Source organism: Anthonomus grandis, chromosome 22 (assembly GCF_022605725.1).
Source record: "Anthonomus grandis grandis chromosome 22, icAntGran1.3, whole genome shotgun sequence".
Classification (NCBI taxonomy): Eukaryota; Metazoa; Arthropoda; class Insecta; order Coleoptera; family Curculionidae; genus Anthonomus; species Anthonomus grandis.
Genome location: NC_065567.1, coordinates 10,854,534 through 10,873,407, shown reverse-complemented (window position 1 = coordinate 10,873,407; position 18,874 = coordinate 10,854,534). Strand labels below are relative to the sequence as shown.

Below are 18,874 nucleotides of genomic sequence, written 5' to 3'. Positions count from 1 at the left end.
TTAGATAACCATTCACTAATAATATTGTCAAGCTTTACGTACTGTTTTCTGTCATACAAATATGTTTTAATTAAGCTGTACAATACATTTTTAAATCCCATTTTAAATAATTTGTCTAAAAGAATGTCTATGCTTACTACATCAAAGGCTTTTTTTAGGTCTATGAAGACAGCTATAACTATTTGTTGTTTATCTAATGCCATTGAAATACAGTCTACAAAATCCACAACCGCACCAAGTGTACTACTGTTCTTTATAAAGCCATATTGATATTTATCATTCAATAGATTGCAAGAGTTAATGAAAGATAACATTCTATTTTTTATTATTTTTTCAAGAATCTTGGAGAATACACTAACGACTGAAATGGGCCTGTAATTATTCATATATCTTTTATTACCTGACTTAAAAAGAGGTGTAATTTTACTTATTTTTAACTCTGATGGGAAAATCCCTTTTTGTATAGTTTTATTAATTAACCGTACCAAAACAGGTATCATGTATTCTCCAAGATTATGTATGTCCCTAACCGTAATATCGTCATATCCAGGTGCTGAGTTTATTTTTAGTTCTTTTAAAATTTCTGATATTTCCTCTTTATTAGTTAATGTTATAGAAATAGAACTATCATTGTAGACTTCATCAATAGAAAAAATCTCGTTTGATAGTTGAATCTCCGTTTCCAAATCTTTAACTATTGAAACTCACCGACCTGAGAAAAATATGTATTTAAATTATTTGCAATGTCAAGCTGAGAATTAATAATGTTATTTTCAATTATTAATTCATTAATTATTACTTTAGATTTTTTGTTTTTTATTAAGCTGTTGATAAATGCCCATTGCTTTTTAACATTATCTCCAGCTAAATTCCATTGGGTTTGAAAATACCTATTTTTAAAAGCACGTATTTTATTATTAATTTTATTTTTTATGTTTTTAAATTCAGAGATAATAGTTAGGTTTTCGGGTTGGTTAATTTTCTTTTTGTATATTTTGTCTCTTTTTTTGATAAGCTCAAGAAGTTCAATATTTATCCAGGTGTTATTTTTTCGTATTCTTAATTTTTTTGTATATTGAGATTTATTTTTACATTCATTAATTAAATTAATTAATTCTTGAAAAGTTGTTACGTTAATGCTTAATATTTTTTGTATAAATAAGTTTACAAATTTTTTATAATCTACAGATTTGACTTCATAATCTACTTTTGGTTTATAAAATTGCACAGGTGTTTTAATATCAAGCAATATAAGTTTGTGATCTGAAATTGCATTTTCTTTAACATTAACTTTACAACTTAAATTACCACTATAATCGCTAAGAACATGGTCTATAAGAGATTTTGATAAACTGGTAACTCTAGTAGCGCATTCCTCATTTATCGAGTTATTAATTTTAAAATTGTTTAATGCTATTAAATCTTTGTACTCTTTGGTTACTTGCGAAACATCAAGCAAATTAATATTCATATCTCCAACAACTAAATGATTTTTAGGGTGAGAAATTAACCTCATAACTTTAATAAAAACATGTTTAATATTCCATATTGATTCCATTATAAATTCTTTGTTTGAAAGGCGATATAATTCAAAATCCGGTTCATATCATAAGAGAATCGGTTAAAAACTGGGGAAATCGTTAAACGAAGCGGCATCAATGGAATTGGTTATTCCGAACGCTGGGCTCGTGAAAGCTTGACAGGTAGGCGCTTGCGTCACTAGGGTGGGGTATATGGGAACTCTGGTTGGTCTCGGCAAGAGATGTTAGTTGACCGAATCCGAGCGGAATTAGTTACGCGTTTGCTGTCTGTTTGAGAGCCGGTTATTCCCGATCATCGCATAGTCGGAATCGGTCGACAGTTCTTGTTTTATTACCCCAAAACCGTGATAGAAACATAACAAACAATTGGCATAAATAAATACAGTTGTTAAAGGACAATACAGCGTTTTAGTTGTAGAAACATTGTGGTCGAAAACGAGTTAAGTGGGCAAAAGCGATTCTAACCTCAACGCTTCGATCTCGGTGGTTTTTTTAATGAGTTATAGTGGTATGTTCGCATTTTTTTAAGTGTGTGTTGATGTTTATCGATGTTATAGGCTAACAACTTAAAAAACAACCATCGAATGTGTTTCTGTTTGCATTTTCGAGGCAGAACGAGTGTCCAAATATTATCGTTTAGACGCATGCCATGTGCTTTCACGTCAAAACAGAGCCCTAAGATAACTGAAGCCTTCTTACTAGGTAAAAATACAAGCTACCCCAGTAAACTTTAGCTAAATACCTTAGAAAATTTGAGGTTTAAAGACTTAATAACATTAAAAACATTCAAGCGCTCTCAGCGCCACGCATTACGGTATGTCATAGGAACTAAACAACTGAAAAGTCTTACCAGACCAGACCAGACACCGCATTCCAATTCTGTCACAGACTTTTATTATTATGCTTTCTCTGCTTGACCTTATGGTTATCTTGCATGATTTTTCTGATAGCCTGGCCTGAAATAACATTTTCACATTGGACACAGAAGTATCCACTACTGTAAATAAAGCGTTTTTTAAAGGTTTTTTTGTGTGGGCTTTGTTTGTACATTCGAGGGATGTGGAAAAAGTGACAATTCACCGCACGGAATTCCTTACTGCATGCGTAGGTGTGTTGCTTAGGCTTAGGGCGCGCGAAGATTCTATATTACCTACCTCACAATCAATATAATGGTATACTAACATTCCTATGTATATGGGTAATAGAATCATTTATTTTATTACTTATTACTTCATTTCATTAAATTAATTCTCGGTCAAAATTGAAATGTTTTCATTAATAAGAAAATATGTGTTACATCCATGTGTAATTCTCTTTCTAATAATGATTAATCTCTTTTTAATAACACTTATTTCATTCAAAATACCTTAAATACCTAATCATTTAAGTTAGGTTTTAGAATAGCCTAAATTTCTATAATCCACAATTGGAAGACAGATTAGAAGTAAATAACTGAATACCTACATCAAGTTTAACTATTCTTTAAGACATATGGCTTAGTGACTTTTATTACACCCAAAAATAGCTTTAAACACATGTGAGGAGCAAGTGACTGGCACAGTACCATAATGGCATTAGGGCATGCTTAATTTCATTGTGATATAACAATAGATAGTACAGTAAGTTGTTTTGAAAAAGGAATATAAATCTGAAAAACTACCGTGATGAATAAACTTAATTATTCAAAAATGTGCACAAACTTGATCTTCCACTCCTACCCTTATTTTTGAAAAGAAAATTGGGGAAAAACGGTTGCGGATTTATATTCTGAGTATTGATTTTATATAAGTATATTTAGGCTCATAAAAAAGACCGTGGTATAAGCCTAAATATATACCAATTACTAATTAATAATAAGGATGATTTATTTTGTAAAACCATTAGTGGTAAAGGGATAAAAAGATGTCGAATACCTATATGTATTTAATTATGTATATCGTATATGTATACGTATTAAAAACGTAAATAAAATATAAAATCTCTATTTTTGTCTTGTTAAGTTATATATTTTATTAGATATTATGTCACTATTAAAATAAATAAAAAATTACATTAGACAATACTATACATAATTCAAAATCAGGGTCGGATTTAACTTTTTGCCGCCCTAATTTAATATTTTAAAGTCAATATTTTTTGTATATCAGAAGCATTATATTATTAGTGTAAACTACATTAGAACTGCTTATAAACATTTAATAAACACATTTAACAAAAGTAAAACGCAAAATTAAACAACAATTATTCTTTAAAACAAACACATTTCATAGAATATACAAAAAAATAAAAATAAAAAAAAAAAATATTAAAAAAATAATTCTTAGATTTTTTTTCGAACTTTCTTTTCTGCAAAATCATTAATGCTATGAAATTTACGTTATTTGTCACATCTGGTTCAATATTTAATACTACCAAAGCTTCTAGTCTTTCTTGTTCCAGGGTTGATCTTAAATAAGACTTAATGCGTTTCAAACAAGAGAAACTTCGTTCAGCAGAATAGTTTGAGACTGGAAAACAAATGCACAATCTAAATACAATGTCAATATTTGGATATATACTTTTTAAGTTCATTGTTGTAAACCACTCATATAGTTCTAAAATGGAGCACTGGGTGTCTTTTTTAGAATGTAACACATGCTCCAGAAAATGTGATGCTTCACCTTCAAAGTGTATGTCTAGGTCGTTGGGATAGCTCTCCTGTAGGAACAGAACAGTTTTTTTTAATTCACCAGAACTCATATTGCTCAGTTGAGTAATATCTAGAAAAGAAAATTTTTTATTAAATTCTTGGCAACATGCTCGCCGTTTGAGAATTTCAACGAAGCCTACGCTGCGTATAGGTTAGGCTGAATTCGAATGTTTTAATCAAAATAAGCCTGCTTATGACGATTGAATTCGGCCAGATTTTTTTAAATTATTTATTCCGATAATTTTTTTTAAACGTGATTTTGCCGCCCCTAATATTTGCCGCCCTAGGCTTCAGCCTTTGCGTAAATCCGCCCCTGTTCGAAATTATGTGAAAAAAAAGAAATTCAATTCATCTAGGGTATTTAACAGAAGACTTCTTAATTTTTTTTAATGATTTTTCATTATAAAATTTAAAAAAGTCTAATAATTCTCAAAAATACATTAATTAATTCCTAATCTAGCCGTGATCTGCTTTCATATTTTTAATATTGTACCCTTTTTTTTGTATATGAAAAAACAAAAATTGTACTGAGGTTTGTAAAATTTGTAAAGTTGGGTGGGTTTTTTCTTTATCTCCAGAAGAACATTGCTATATATCTATATATATAATTACTTATGTATATTAATTGATATTGCTATATTACTCATTGGCTGATAGATAGATCCATAGTCCCTGGATATAACAAAATCTACATCAAGTAAATTATTAACAGCAGATTCCTTGTAAAAAAAGAATGAGGTTAAGTTAAATTTTTAAAGTCTGAAAGTCCATCCAAGTCAACCAAGATACAGAGTTTAAACTTAAAGTAATTTTTTAAAGTTTTGGCCATAAATTTCTTCATTTTTAAGATAATTTGGACAATGGCTTCTTTTTGATGTGGCAATTCTTAAAATTAACCTTTTTTAAAATTACGGTATTGTGCAAAAAGATAGCAACATTAAATTTTCCTGTTATATATCTTTTAGTATCTATTTTATAAGTAAGATTTATATATTATTTACAAGAATAGTTAGAGCCTGTTTATATTTTCATATTATCATCTTTTTTGTATCATAATAAATAAAACACCAAATTGTTTTATGCAAATTTATTATTCAAAAATATTGCAACAAAAAATAGTTTTAATTCTAAAAAAAATATAACCCAACTAAATTAAAATTAATTCAATATTTTGTGTAGTACCCCTTCTCCTTTATAACATCTGCACATCCTCTTGGCATGGACTCAATTAATTTTATAATATAGTCATTGTTCACTTCTTTCCAAGCCTTTTCCACTATTTCAAAAAGAATATTTGTATTAGAGCATGTTAGGTGCCTGATTTTGGTCAATGTAATGCCATAAATTCTCTATAGGGTTTAGGTCTGGCGATTGAGATGGCCAGAACATTACATTTATTTTTTCATCAGATAGCCTCTTAACCTCTTAACAAATTGAGATTGTTTTGGATCATTGTCATGCTGAAATATGGCTGTTACTGGCATGACTTCATCCATGTATGGCACTAAATGTGTTTGCAGAATGTCTTTGTATATGAAACGATCCATTTTGCCCACTATTCTTACTATGGGTCCCATGCCACGAGCCGAGAAACATCCCCATACAAGAATATTTCCCCCTCCATGTTTAACTGTGGGGCAAATGTACTTTTTGTTTAATTTTTGTTCACTGGGGCATCTGACGTACATCACTCCATCAGTCCTGAATAAATTATATTTAGATTCATCACTAAATACGGCTTTCTTCCAATCAGCTACAGACCAGTGGACATGAGATTGGGCAAAGTGAAAACGAGCCTTGACGTTCTTCTTTGAGAGTAACGGTTTTTTGCCGGGACGACGAGCAGGTAAGTTGGCATCAAGTAATCTTCTCCTTACGGTACTGGAACTGAGGTTTACTCCTCCACCCTCTTTTAATTTTGCCAAAATTTGAGAAGAAGACAAAAAAGGATTTTCTTTCGAAATTCGTAGCAGCTGCCTATCCATCCTCAAATTTGTTTTTCTGGGTCTACCAGGAATGGGCGCCGGTGCAGCTGTTCCAGTAAAGCGAAATTTTTTGCAAACTCTGGATACGATTGACCTGTGAAGCCGTAAGCTTCTTGCAATGTCACTCTGCCTAACACCATTTTCGTAATGCTCCACAATAATTTTTCTTACATCACCAGAGATGTTTTTTGAGTGACCCATTTTAAGTTAAACCGATATTTAACAGATAAAATAAATGCGAAACAAGAATGTTGGTATATTTATGCACATTGCCTAAATAAACAAACATGAAGTTCCTTACTCTGCATTGGCATTCTTATGATATCTCGGTATATTTATAAATAATACAGAGGCGTGTACTTAAAAGTAAAGAAATAATATGGAATAAATAAAGGAGCAAATAATATTTTTGAAGACATCACTTGTTGCTATATTTATGCACAATACTGTATGTCATAGACCACCAACAAGATTTTTATTTTTTTAACTCCATAACTTTTTTAGGATTGGCATTATTAAATTTTTTATCTAAAATATGCAGTGTGCAAACAATATATATATTTTAATTAATATTGCTATATTACTCATTGGCTGATAGGTAGATCCATAGTCCCTGGACATTAAAAAATCTACATCAAGTAAATTATTAACAGCAGATTCCTTTTAAAAAAAGCATGAGGTTAAGTTAAATTTTCATAATCAGCAAGTCAAACCTCCAAGTCAACCAAGATACAGGGTGATAAACTCAAGGTAATTTTTGAAAACTTTTGGCCATAAATTTAGCATGTATTCTTCATTTTTAACAAAATTTGGACAATGGCTTCTTTTTTATATGACAAATCTTAACATTAACCCTTTATAAAATGATGTCATTGAGCACCAGCAACATTTTTATTTTCTTTAAACTCTTTTAACTTTTTTAGGATTCGCATTATTAAAAAAATAGGCATTGTGCAAACAGTTTTGCTTAAAAAAGGTACACTTCAAAAATCTCACTACAATTACCCCTTTTCGAGATATTTATATTTAAAGTTTTCAATGCACTCAAAAAGTGATATTCTTAAACTATTTAAAATCTTCAGAAAATAATTGCTCCTTTCGAAATGAGTCAGTAGCAGTTAATATTTTTAATATTAATTTCATGTATCCCCAAATGCAAAAATCTAAGGTGTTAAAATCTGGACTTCGTGCGAGTAGCAATAAATAATAGCTAACATAACTAATAATAAGAACGCAATAAAAGGTAATGGATAACGTTAATAAAAGTTTCATTTTTTATAATCGCTCATAGAAGTAACTGACAAGAACATAAATCCTGACAGTGACAATGACATTTATAATAATTTCCCTTGTCAGGCATATCCTACTTAAGAAGTATTTTAACCTAAAGTAGGAAAATAAAATTTTTGTAAATATTTCGAAAAGGGTGAATCGTCGCAGAATTTTTGAAGTGTACCTTTTTTTAATGGAAACTGTTTGCACAATGCAGAGATTACGTAAAAAAACAAAATTATGCCAAGTCTAAAAAAGTTACGAAGTTAAACAGAAAATCAAAATGCTGCTAGTGGAGCCCTCTATAACATAATTTTAAAAAAGGTTAAATTTAAGGTTGTCCATGTCAAAAAAAAAACTCAAAATTTTGTTATTTTGATGCTAAATTTATGGCCAAAATTTAAAAAAAAATATTTAGTTTATCACCCTGCATCTTGGTCGTCTTCGACTTTCGGACTACAAAATTTTAACTTAGCCTTTACCTTTTTTAAAAGGACTCATCTGTTAAGTTATTTATGGGGCACCCTGTGTAAATAGTGGCTAATACCTAATAAAATAAGAAACTTAATATTATTCTACACAATACTGTATGACAATGCTTTCAAGTTTGATAAAACAAAATATGATCATTAAAATTCACATTTTCATGCAAGTGTTTTATCAATTTAAAAACATGCATTTCTAAAGCCTTAGCAAAAGTAGACTAAACAAACAAGATTATCTTAACGGATAAGGTGACTAATAACAACAAATGAATGGTTCAAGGTTTATTCTAACTCTTGTAACAATTTATTGCAAACAGCAGTTTATTTTGCTGTTGCACAACGTTTTATGGTAATAAAAACGTTTCTAAGGTAGCATGGGAATTTGTATGATTCTAAGAAAATTCTACACATGACTTTATGACTGTATATTTTCTTACCTTATAGGTGTTAAATATTCTTCTTAAATATTAAGCTTTTTAACAATTTAAATGGTTAGTTGTTTTAATTAGTAGTTTTGTTAGTGAAAACACAAGATGGACTAGAAGAGGTTCACCCTAGTACTTAAGAATCTATATTTTTGTTTAGTATTTAAAGGATTCTGTTTTTTGTTAAATACTTTTACCTGTGATTTAACTTTTTATTTTACATCATCTTAGTAATTTCATTGTTCCATAGTTTTCATTACTGGTTAAAAAAAGTGTATGTGAAGCACTTACGTGAAACTGGCAAACTGCTTGTTCAATTATGTAGGTACATAGTATTTTAACAAATAAATTGGTTAGAGTGAGTTTTTGAAAAAGGGTGCCTACCAAGGTATTATTGTTATTTGTGACTGGTTTTGATAATATCCTCTATTGACTTTTGGTTGTGGGAACAAAATATATACTTTAATAGTACCGAGATTGATTTACTTTTATAGTTTTATTTATTGATTACTATAGCAACATTTTGATTTTTTATGAAACATGGTAGATTTTTAGGTTTATTTAACATAAACATCTTGCAAACAGTTTTACTTAAAAAAGGTATACCTCAAAAGTCTTGCTACGATTAACTCATTAACTCTTTGCGAGATATTATATACTTTTATAACTAAGAAGAAACCATATTTTACTAAATCCATTTTGAAACTTTTTTTTAACTTAACCAAAACATAACTTTTTAATGTACTTACTTAGAAAAAGCGTATCTGGAAGCAACCCCTGATACCGCTAATGATGGTCAATCATTGTAAGCTTAACATTAGAATTAGAAAAGTTACAAAGACCTTACCAAAAATCCATTTTAATTCGGACTTTGCTGGCAAGCTTTTAATTGAAAAATGGGAATTGGCCAATTACAGCTACTGATGCTTGAAAACACATTTAAATATGTAATTTTGTAGTAGGTATTAGGTAGTTAGTAAGGTATTTACATACCATAATTATTGGGAAAACATACCATCAGAGGTTTTAATGGTGAGTATTAGTAAGCAAAGCAAGCAAAAGCATAGATAGGACATGAAAAGTAATATTTCTTTTAATAATTTAGAATAACGATCTCAAAACATGGAAAATATTTAGATTACTCAAAAAAACTATAGAATTTCTATAATTTCTTTATAGATGTAAGTATACTCGCCGGCACAACATTCCGTCACCCTGAAATATTGGCCAACTTTGATGTTTTATAAATTTTTTCTTTTATATCAGATTTTCACGATTTTACCATCAGTTTTTAGATACATTTGTTGTGATTTTTTTAAATCATTTTGTAAAGTAGCATTTTTCGATTAGGCTATATTTTACAGGAGTAAAACAAACTGTTGTTTTTTCTCGTAATTTCAAAAGACCCTGTAGAAAAATTAGGGTGGATAATTCTGTTTACATACTGTTCCTTGTAATCTTTGATGTATTCTAAACATTTCGATTTTTGATTCATTTCATTATCTCATTTCTGCTGCGAGCTGCAAATTTTTTATTAAAACGCTGATTTGAAGCTTATTTTTAGATAATTAATGTCAAGTTTTCGGTTAAAAATTATCGACGTTGGCTAAGGACGCAATTAATATGACATAAAGTTTGACAGTGTCACTATTATAATTTGTTGTGTGTCAATATGGTATTAACTCCAGCAGACGTGGGTAGAATTGTTGCGTTAATAGAGGATGGCCGTAGCAAAAGTTATGTCGCACGTACTCTGAGATTTCCGCGGTGTACAGTTCGAGATGCCTGGAATAGGTATTTACAGACGCGGGAATTTTTACTAGACGACAAGGCTCTGGCAGAAGGAGAATGACCCATACAGCTGATGATCACTTTGTCACCATTAGTTCTTTAAGAGATCGAAGATCTACTGCTGTGTGTCTAAAAAATGATTTGCGAATACTTCGAAGTGTAAGTGAAAGAACGATACGTAGAAGATTAGCAGAAGCTGGACTTTATTCACGAAGGCCAGCAAGATGTCCACAATTACTTCCTCGGCATCGACAACACCGACTGAGGTTGAGAGGTGCAAGATCGCATTTTGAGTGGACTCTAGAACAGTGGGCAAACGTACTATTCACAGATGAATCCAGGGTTTGTTTTAAGGACGCCGGATGGTCGTGAGCGGGTATACAGACGTAGAAATGAAAGATATCCTGACTGCACCATTTCAGAACAAATCTCATATCGTGGCGGTTCAGTCATGATTTGGGCGGGTATTTCTACCGAAGCACGCACCAATCTTGTATTTATTGAAAATGGAGCTCTAACCGCCCACCGTTACATTGAGGAAATCCTTCAAGAAGTTGTTGTCCCATTTGCTCCATTTATTGGGAACCAATTTACATTAATGCATGGTAATGCTAGACCTCACGTTGCACATGTAGTGAGCGAATATCTGGATGAAGTTGGACTCCCAAGATTGGAATGGCCCGCATGTAGCCCGGATCTCAACCCAATAGAACATCTTTGGGATCAACTTAAAAGGGCCGTTCGTCGTCGTCCTGTACAACCACAAACCTTGCAAAACTTGCACGACCCTAAAAAACTGTTGCTTTCATATTCATTAAATTATACTAAGTGACCCACTAAGAATGGCTCTTAGCAGTATCTCGGAAAGTATTAGTCATATGGCCCACGGAAAAAACATATTGTGGTCAAAGTGGCCGAGAAAAATTGCTGGAAAGTTCCAAGAACGGTCGCAAAAACCTTTAAACTGGAGATATTGGTAAAAATAATAATAAATAAGCCTTTAACTATCTTATGTTTAAGACAAAATTACCATTCTAATAAAATATGAGTAAGAAATAATTAGCCATTAAACAGTTCCTTTTGACTATTTTTATATGCGCATATTATAATCAGAGTTCGTTCAACGAGACCTAGCTTGGTTAATTCCGATTATTCAATAAAATTGTAATTTAAATAGACCTAACCTTCCCCACTTATGGTAAAAAAATCATCGGCAGCTTTAAGAATTTTAAAATAATTTCCAACATTGTCTCATGGCCTCTCTTATAACAACATTTGTGCGCAGGTCATGCGACTAATTCTTCCTGATATAAAAAAATTGCAAAGTAAAGTAAGAATATATTTTTTTTGTTCTTCAACAGTGAGGTTAAACTCAGCTTTAACTATCTTAACTATTAAGTAATAACTTATTAAGTTGCGAAGTGTTGGTTCTGGTATATTCTAATATATTTTACGAAAAACATCGAATTTTAAAGAATGCACAGTACTACAGCTTATTAATATTGATCATTATTAATTATCCCGTTGTCATTAGTATATGCCTGCTAATTTTGGATTGGATACTTACAAATATTAATTTAAGTTATAAATATTTTTAATGATTTTATCGCAATACAAGAATTTGATCCGATTTTAATCAAATATTGATTTTGAATTTTTTTTTTTGTTTTTGAAATTTGTTTCTTGATTACGAATATCAATTTATTCTTAATTAAATATCATTTTATTTTTCTATGAAGAATTGAGTTTCTGTACTAATATTGCATTTTTTAGAATATATACCAATCGCCTTGTCGAGTTATAAGTTTTTTCACGAAAACATTCTAATTTGTCAACTATTTTGGCACAAGTCTTGGCGGATTTTCTTATACCCTGCGGCGAGTTTATATAAGTATTTCGGAAAAATCGGAATTGGTATTTAAATATATTTATTCTAGTCGGTATTTAAAAGAATCATAATCATCAATAAATGCCGTTTTCATACAATTAATAGTTATCATAAAATTTGCGGAAAAGGCATTTCTGACAAATAATAACGAAATCTATTAATCATTGGCTTATTAAAAACGGAGATGCTAAAAAATGCTGAATAAAATAACCTTATAATAAAGCCTCTCCTAATTCGCCTTTTAATTCCGATGGAGATAAGGGCGGTATTTTAAGGCAGGCAATTTTCAAAATAAAATGCTGGATTTCCCCTTTTTAAATCTCCTCTTGTTATAAAGGTTATTTAATGAAAAAAATAACTCGATCATATAGGGTAGACCATAATGGTGATTCGTGTACAAGGGATGTTAGTTAAAATATACAAATCGACGAGACGAAAATCCGAAGTGATCATTTGTTTATACCTATTTTTTACATTCTTGAAATGTTTGCATATTTAAATGAACAATAGGTCAATGGCTTTTTTGAAAATGCGACTTTGAAGTCTTTGATCCTAAAAATTAGGAAAGTTACAAATAACGGTTTTTATCGTTTCTGAGACGCATACATCGGCAGCAACCCTCATCCTATCATCGGATTACGACTCCCAATTAACTTGCTTAATTTGTTACAAAATAAATTGGTTATTTAAATAAAAAGATTGTAACACAGTTTAAGAACAACCATAAGTTAATGTCATTTTATAGATGAACACCATTAAACAGTTTAATATTTTGCAGTTTTTTTGCGGTTAATTTTTTGAGAACTATTTTTCTAGAAAAAAGATCTGACGTATAGAGGATGAAAAAAACACTAGAAATATTAGTAACAACCAAGATTTAGTTGCTTTCTATACAGTCCGCAAGGAGTATTAGTAGATACCCTAATCCGATTATAGCTGCCTCTAAGATTGTATTTGATAAAATCTCGAAATACTGTAAGAGGTCTCTTAAAATAAAAAATTGTCATAAAATGACCTGTCCGGGCTAACACTGAAAAATAAAGCAGCTTTCTTGCGGTTTATATTTAATTTTTCCGATGAGCTCTGAAACACCCTTTCATGTGAGCCTTTGTAGAAAAATGTGATCCCACCAAAATAATGACATTGGTCAAAGCAAGGTTTTAACTTGACAAATTGTAGTAATTTATTTTCTGTAGTGAATACCCATTGCATTTCGGATGAAATTCGTGAACTCTGCTATGTTTGGATGGTCTCTAGTTATATAAGTTAAAAAGGAAGACAACTCTGTATACGGAAAGTATTATTAATGGTTCCTTCTCCGATTTTCCCCAAATTTTATAAAGATGATCCAAAGCTAGTTGTTACATTTAATTAATGATACCAATTTGAAATAATTTTTCATTCAGCATAATGTTCCCTAAGAGAAATAAACTGCATATTTACGATGGTATTGCTATCATATTTGTATTCTTACATATTGAGTTAACGTTAAAAATGCGGTTTGTTATGGATTCTTTGGTAAGTAAGCAGCAGTATCCAATTGTATTCTGTATTTGACCTAAATTCAAAATATTTCTTTTTAATTATAATACAGTATTTTTTTACTCTTAATTCGTAACAATAACAAGGCGGTATGTTTGAAATGAAAACGTTTCGTTACTTTTTAAAAACCTCTGAAAAGGCGGATCCCTTAATATAAAAATAGCCGCGCTGTATGATACAGGGTACGCTGCATATTTATTTATTCTTTGACATTCTTCGAAAGCCAGGAACAAATTAAATTAATTGGCATTGTTTTATAAAAAAAAATATTGTTGGCTTAGCAAGATCTATTGAACAAACTAAGTCACTTCAAAATATTAGGCTTGAAAATGAATGCTTCAGGTTGGAAATAGCCAGAATAATAATAAAAAAATTGAAAATCAATTTTTTAACTGTGGAAGTCAAACAGTTCGGAAAAATATAACCAGTCAGTTGGACTAAAATCAGTGCACATTTAAGTAATTTTGTTACGGTACTGGACAAGGTAAAAATCATATGCACTAAATTGGTAATTTAAAACGTCTTAGAGCTAGGAGCATATGGAAATTTCCATAAATACGCAAATTGCCTACTATATTCTGCCATTTAGATTTGAATTATTATCATTCTATTAAGTCTAAAAGGTGTATCAGATAGGAAGTCTCTTTGCAGGTCTTAACTTAAGATTTAATATTCATAATGATCCCATAATCCGTATTGTCTTAACGCCAGCGGATGGCCAAAGACGTCTTTTAAAAAGCATAATAGCTATAATATGTAGGTGAAAGATACAAAGGTAAGTAACAAATTGATGTTCTCTTACATCAAACCTATTGATGGAATGCATTTACAGATTTATATAAATGTAAATTGTAATATACATTAAAATAATATAAAATTAGGATGCCAACTAGATATGCATGGTATAATACGTTATTTTAATCGTTTTTGTATTATTTAAACAGATGCTACTCATCTGATAAATCCAAGGGAACGAAACTGAGTTTAAAACAGAAGTGATAACGTTCAAGCGATAAATTTTAAACTTTAAATAACAAACTTCTATCAGCCCTCACCGATTATTTAAGTTCAACTCTAAATTAGGAAGTTATCACACATTCAAAAAAGCTGGCTTTGCGCCAAATCGAGGAATATGCCTGGATTGCCATTCAAAATTTTACATACAGTATGTTATGAAATTCACGAACTTTTTTGGTTAACACGGGCTTTTATTATAAGGTAATATGTTCCATTTAAACGAGTTGAAAGAGATAATTTGTATTATTATAGTATACTGAAAGTATGCCAAAGTTTTAATATATTTAATTTCGAACGGATTTATTAAAATTCTTCTAGGTTCTAGGCATACTTGGCTAGCATTTTAAAACCAAGAATTATATTATAGGTAAAACCTTTAAATCGAAGTCGGGATAAAACTAGAGTGTATATTCAATTTGCATATTCTAGCACTTTAAAACAAAAGAACGCTTCTTTTATACGGGAAGTGAATTTCGGCTGTCGAAACGATATGGTTTTTTGACCAATAGGAAAGGGTGAAATTTTACCACGAAATCACGTGCGATCGATCTAGCCTGCAAGTATCACGCACTGCAATGGTTATTGTTTTGTGAAATAATCAAATTGAATGCATTATAGTACTGCCTTAGGTGAAGTTCGTCAACATCATCAATATCCGTATCAATTGTCATTAACGACAGTATTTGATACGGATCTTAAAGCTTAAAGTTTATTTACTTTGGAAAGCGATTTGAGAGAGAAGAGTCTAATACTGGCGACCCAACGAATGTTTTAGGTGTTGAAGTAAAGTAAAGTAAAGTTTATTCATGCTTACTAGTACAATTTCGACTAGAATAAAAAGAAAGTTATATTGAAATCCTCTATAAAAGCTTGCTATTAAAATTAAGAAAAAAAGATAATTTTTATTAAACAGAGTTGTTATTTTCAATTTAACGCCAAGCTAACGTTCGTCATGTTTATTATTTAATAAACAGCAACTCGCTAGGAGAGTATATAGCGAGAAACTCCCTATGTTTTGACGTAGCGCGATAGATTTTCGCAATTCGCGACGAGCAAACAACAGACAAATATGCAAAACAGTTTGAATTAAGTTTGAGGTATGCCAAGTAACAGAAGGTGCGCCCCTAATCATACATTTGAATGAGTTCCCAAACTTTGGAATCGAAAATAATTTCTTCCCCTTAATAGAAGTTTTTTTTCATTCGTTGGCTTTTATCTTCATCTCAGTTGCCGTAATTTTAAGGATTAAATTATTCTGACGAAATCGACAAACAAACTAAAATTGTTGAATTTTAGATTTCTTATCATAAAGGTACTAAAATTTGAGCGTACGGGACTTAAAATGTGAAAAACTAGCTTCTTACAATAGCTAGTTAACCAGGAATTTTGAGTTGGGAAAGTAAACAAATCTCTTGTAGCCTATACTTACTTCGATTTTCCGTAATATCCGACGTTCGGCGGAGTTCTATAAGTTGTTTGGGTAAAGGCATTTTTCTAATTTACTGGTTGAGGTGAGGCAGTCTCAAGGTCCCTACTTCTTTCCAATGCTGAACAGTCGCATATGATCATTGTTTTTTACATCTCATTATGTGCCAGAGCAATCTTATGCCTGTGATGTCTGTACAGATGTTGCGTGTCTTACTTACTTACCTAATTGTTTATTGCCGTCTTTATGAGTTTTAGTATTAAGGCCTTAGTATTAAGATTTGGTCTCAAAACTGTTTTTTGCAGTTTCTAAAGCTGGTTATAGTTGGTTGACTTCGCCAATCTGTCTGCCTAGTCATTCAAATAAATTATCTTATTTGCCCTCAAAACAATATGAATGTATATATAGATACAGGTTTACGATTTTGTATGTAAAAATAAAATTAAAAAAAATTCACTGTAACTTTAGCGAAGCATTACAAAGAAATATAAAGGACCTTTTGAAAGAGAGCATATCTTTTAAATGATAATATGAAAAAATACCCTTACAAAAACGTATCGGAAAAATTGCGTGTCATATCAACATTCTTATCATGACAACCTATTTTAAAAGGTTGTTAAAAACTTTATTCGTATAACTGTTAATGATCTCGATAAATTTATGCTAAATATCTGTTACTCTCGATTTTAGTTGCATGCTAACAATAATAACTGTTTTTGTCAGATCACTGGTGTAGAAGAATTCAATTTCCAGCAAAAGATATTTATTTAATATTAATTTTTTGTATGGAAATTGTTTTTTCGGAAAAAAAATTTATATCCTAATATCTGATTCTCAAGACAATGAAATGCGGATGTTGACAATCACACCTTAAAAACAGTTCTTTTTTTGTTTTTACAATGCTGGTAGTTGGCTATATTTATCTGAATAAATTAATCTGCCGGGTAGAAAATCGAGTGATCTCTATGCTGTAAATTTAGTTTAAAATATTCAGTTCTGTTTTTTTAGAAACTTTAAGAAATAGATTTCAGAGAGGAAAGAATCGAGCTTTGTTTTTAAGCTTTCCTTATAGGCCAATAAATAAAAAAAGCAAAGGCTGCTGTGTTTTTTTTTTTAAGTGTTAAATGCCAGGTTGATGTATGTTTGATATAAATTTGTTATATAAGCCAGCAGAAATATTATCATTTAATCGTTACTATTTAACACTGCTTGGGATTATACTTTGATAGACTGAACTTTTATAGAGAAAACAGAACCGGCATCTTCTACCTAATGTAGAGTCTTTTTAGTATATATAAGAGCAGCTCTAAGAACTAAAGCATTTCTTTTCATAGAATAAAAGAGATTCCTTGTATTTCCTAAAACTTAGTGTAACTTGATACTGAATATACACTATCGGCCAAAAGTGGAAAAACATTTACTTTTATGGTAATAAATCTTTAAAATTTACTACTTGTAAAACTATTTACTGAGCTATATTAATCTTTGCTAATGCTATTTAAAAATGTTGCAACATCCTTTATCTTATCTTAATCATGCGCAGAAGAAATTTTCACAGTTTTTTTGTTGAAAAAAGTGGACAAACATTCCAAACGGCATTTATTTTCTGTTGTTCAAAGAGTCTAAATTTATTTTCACTTTGGTGTTAATAGTGATATATTGTGTTACACTATACAAATTGCCTTGTGAAATTGACCTTATTTCAAAGTTTCAAGATGGTGTTAAACAAAATGATATGCACAAATTAACAGGCATATACATATCAGTAGTTGCCTACCCCAGGATGGGTATAGGCCAAGAAAAGTAGACAAAGTGGCAGAGAGAAAAATTAAAAGGTTGGCCACTAAATATCCCTTTGTCCGGTAAAGAAATACCGGAAGTTAAAGGATCTTTGCAAACCATTCGCCGTCGGTTAACCCAAATGGGCCTTTACGGACGTCGACCAGCTGAAAAACATTTAATATCCAAGAAGAATAGAGCAGCTAGGATCCTGTTTGCCCAGAACCATTTGGAAAAGCAAGCTCGATGAAACTAAGTTCTGCTTGATTGGATCGGATGGCATGCAATAGGTTCGCCGTTCTAGAGACACTAAACTGGATCCCGGTTATACAAGGGCAACGGTAAAACATGAGGGTGGCAAAATTATGATTTGCGGCTGTTTCTCTGGTTGGGGAATAGGGCCATTGGTAAAAGTAGATGGTAAAATGGACCGGTACCAGTTTTTAAATATCTTTGAAGACCATTTGCTTCCTCATTCTAAAGAAAATATGCCACTTCGTTGGTCTTTTCAGCAGAATAATAACCCGAAACACCAGGAACCTAATAAATGTATATGGACTGCTAATGCATATGACCACGATACCCAAAAATGACCACTGTTTGGTGGCTGCCATTATTTTTGATGTTGGTCACTCTGAACATTTTTAGTGTTATGCCAACAAAAAATATATTAAATGACGGTAATGAAGTTGACGAGGCTGACGTTTGCCTAGTTTTTGGCGATTTGTAAACGACGCTTGGGTTTATCGTCTGCAACAGGCGATGTAGCTTCCTCATTTAATACGTTGATAATGTATCGCCATCCTTATTTAAACATATTTCGTTCACTGTTTCTCAAAACCGAATTATTGTGAATTGTCTGTCTGTGTTGTTTATGATAGAATGATATATAGAGTCGTTTATTTTTACTATATAAACCCTTGCTAATGCCAAACCTTAATAACATAAAATCATCTATATTTTGATTTTGATTAATAGATGGTTGTACCTATAATGTGGAAACACTAGTAAAGTGTTTTTAACTGAATTTGTTA

General features: G+C 31.0%; 1 protein-coding gene across 4 annotated transcripts in view; it reads left to right on the top strand.

Annotated features, from left to right (window-relative positions):
• The first annotated feature begins 1,767 nt into the window (after positions 1-1,767).
• LOC126748496 (plexin-A4) overlaps positions 1,768-18,874 on the top strand; it is a 536,890-nt gene continuing 519,783 nt past the window's right edge. For 3 of the 4 annotated variants that reach the window (XM_050457764.1, XM_050457765.1, XM_050457761.1), the window contains exon 1: positions 1,768-2,243. The gene's annotated coding sequence lies outside the window, so the exon portion shown is untranslated. The remainder of the gene's footprint in view (positions 2,244-18,874) is intronic. The other variant, XM_050457763.1, reaches the window with a different exon arrangement.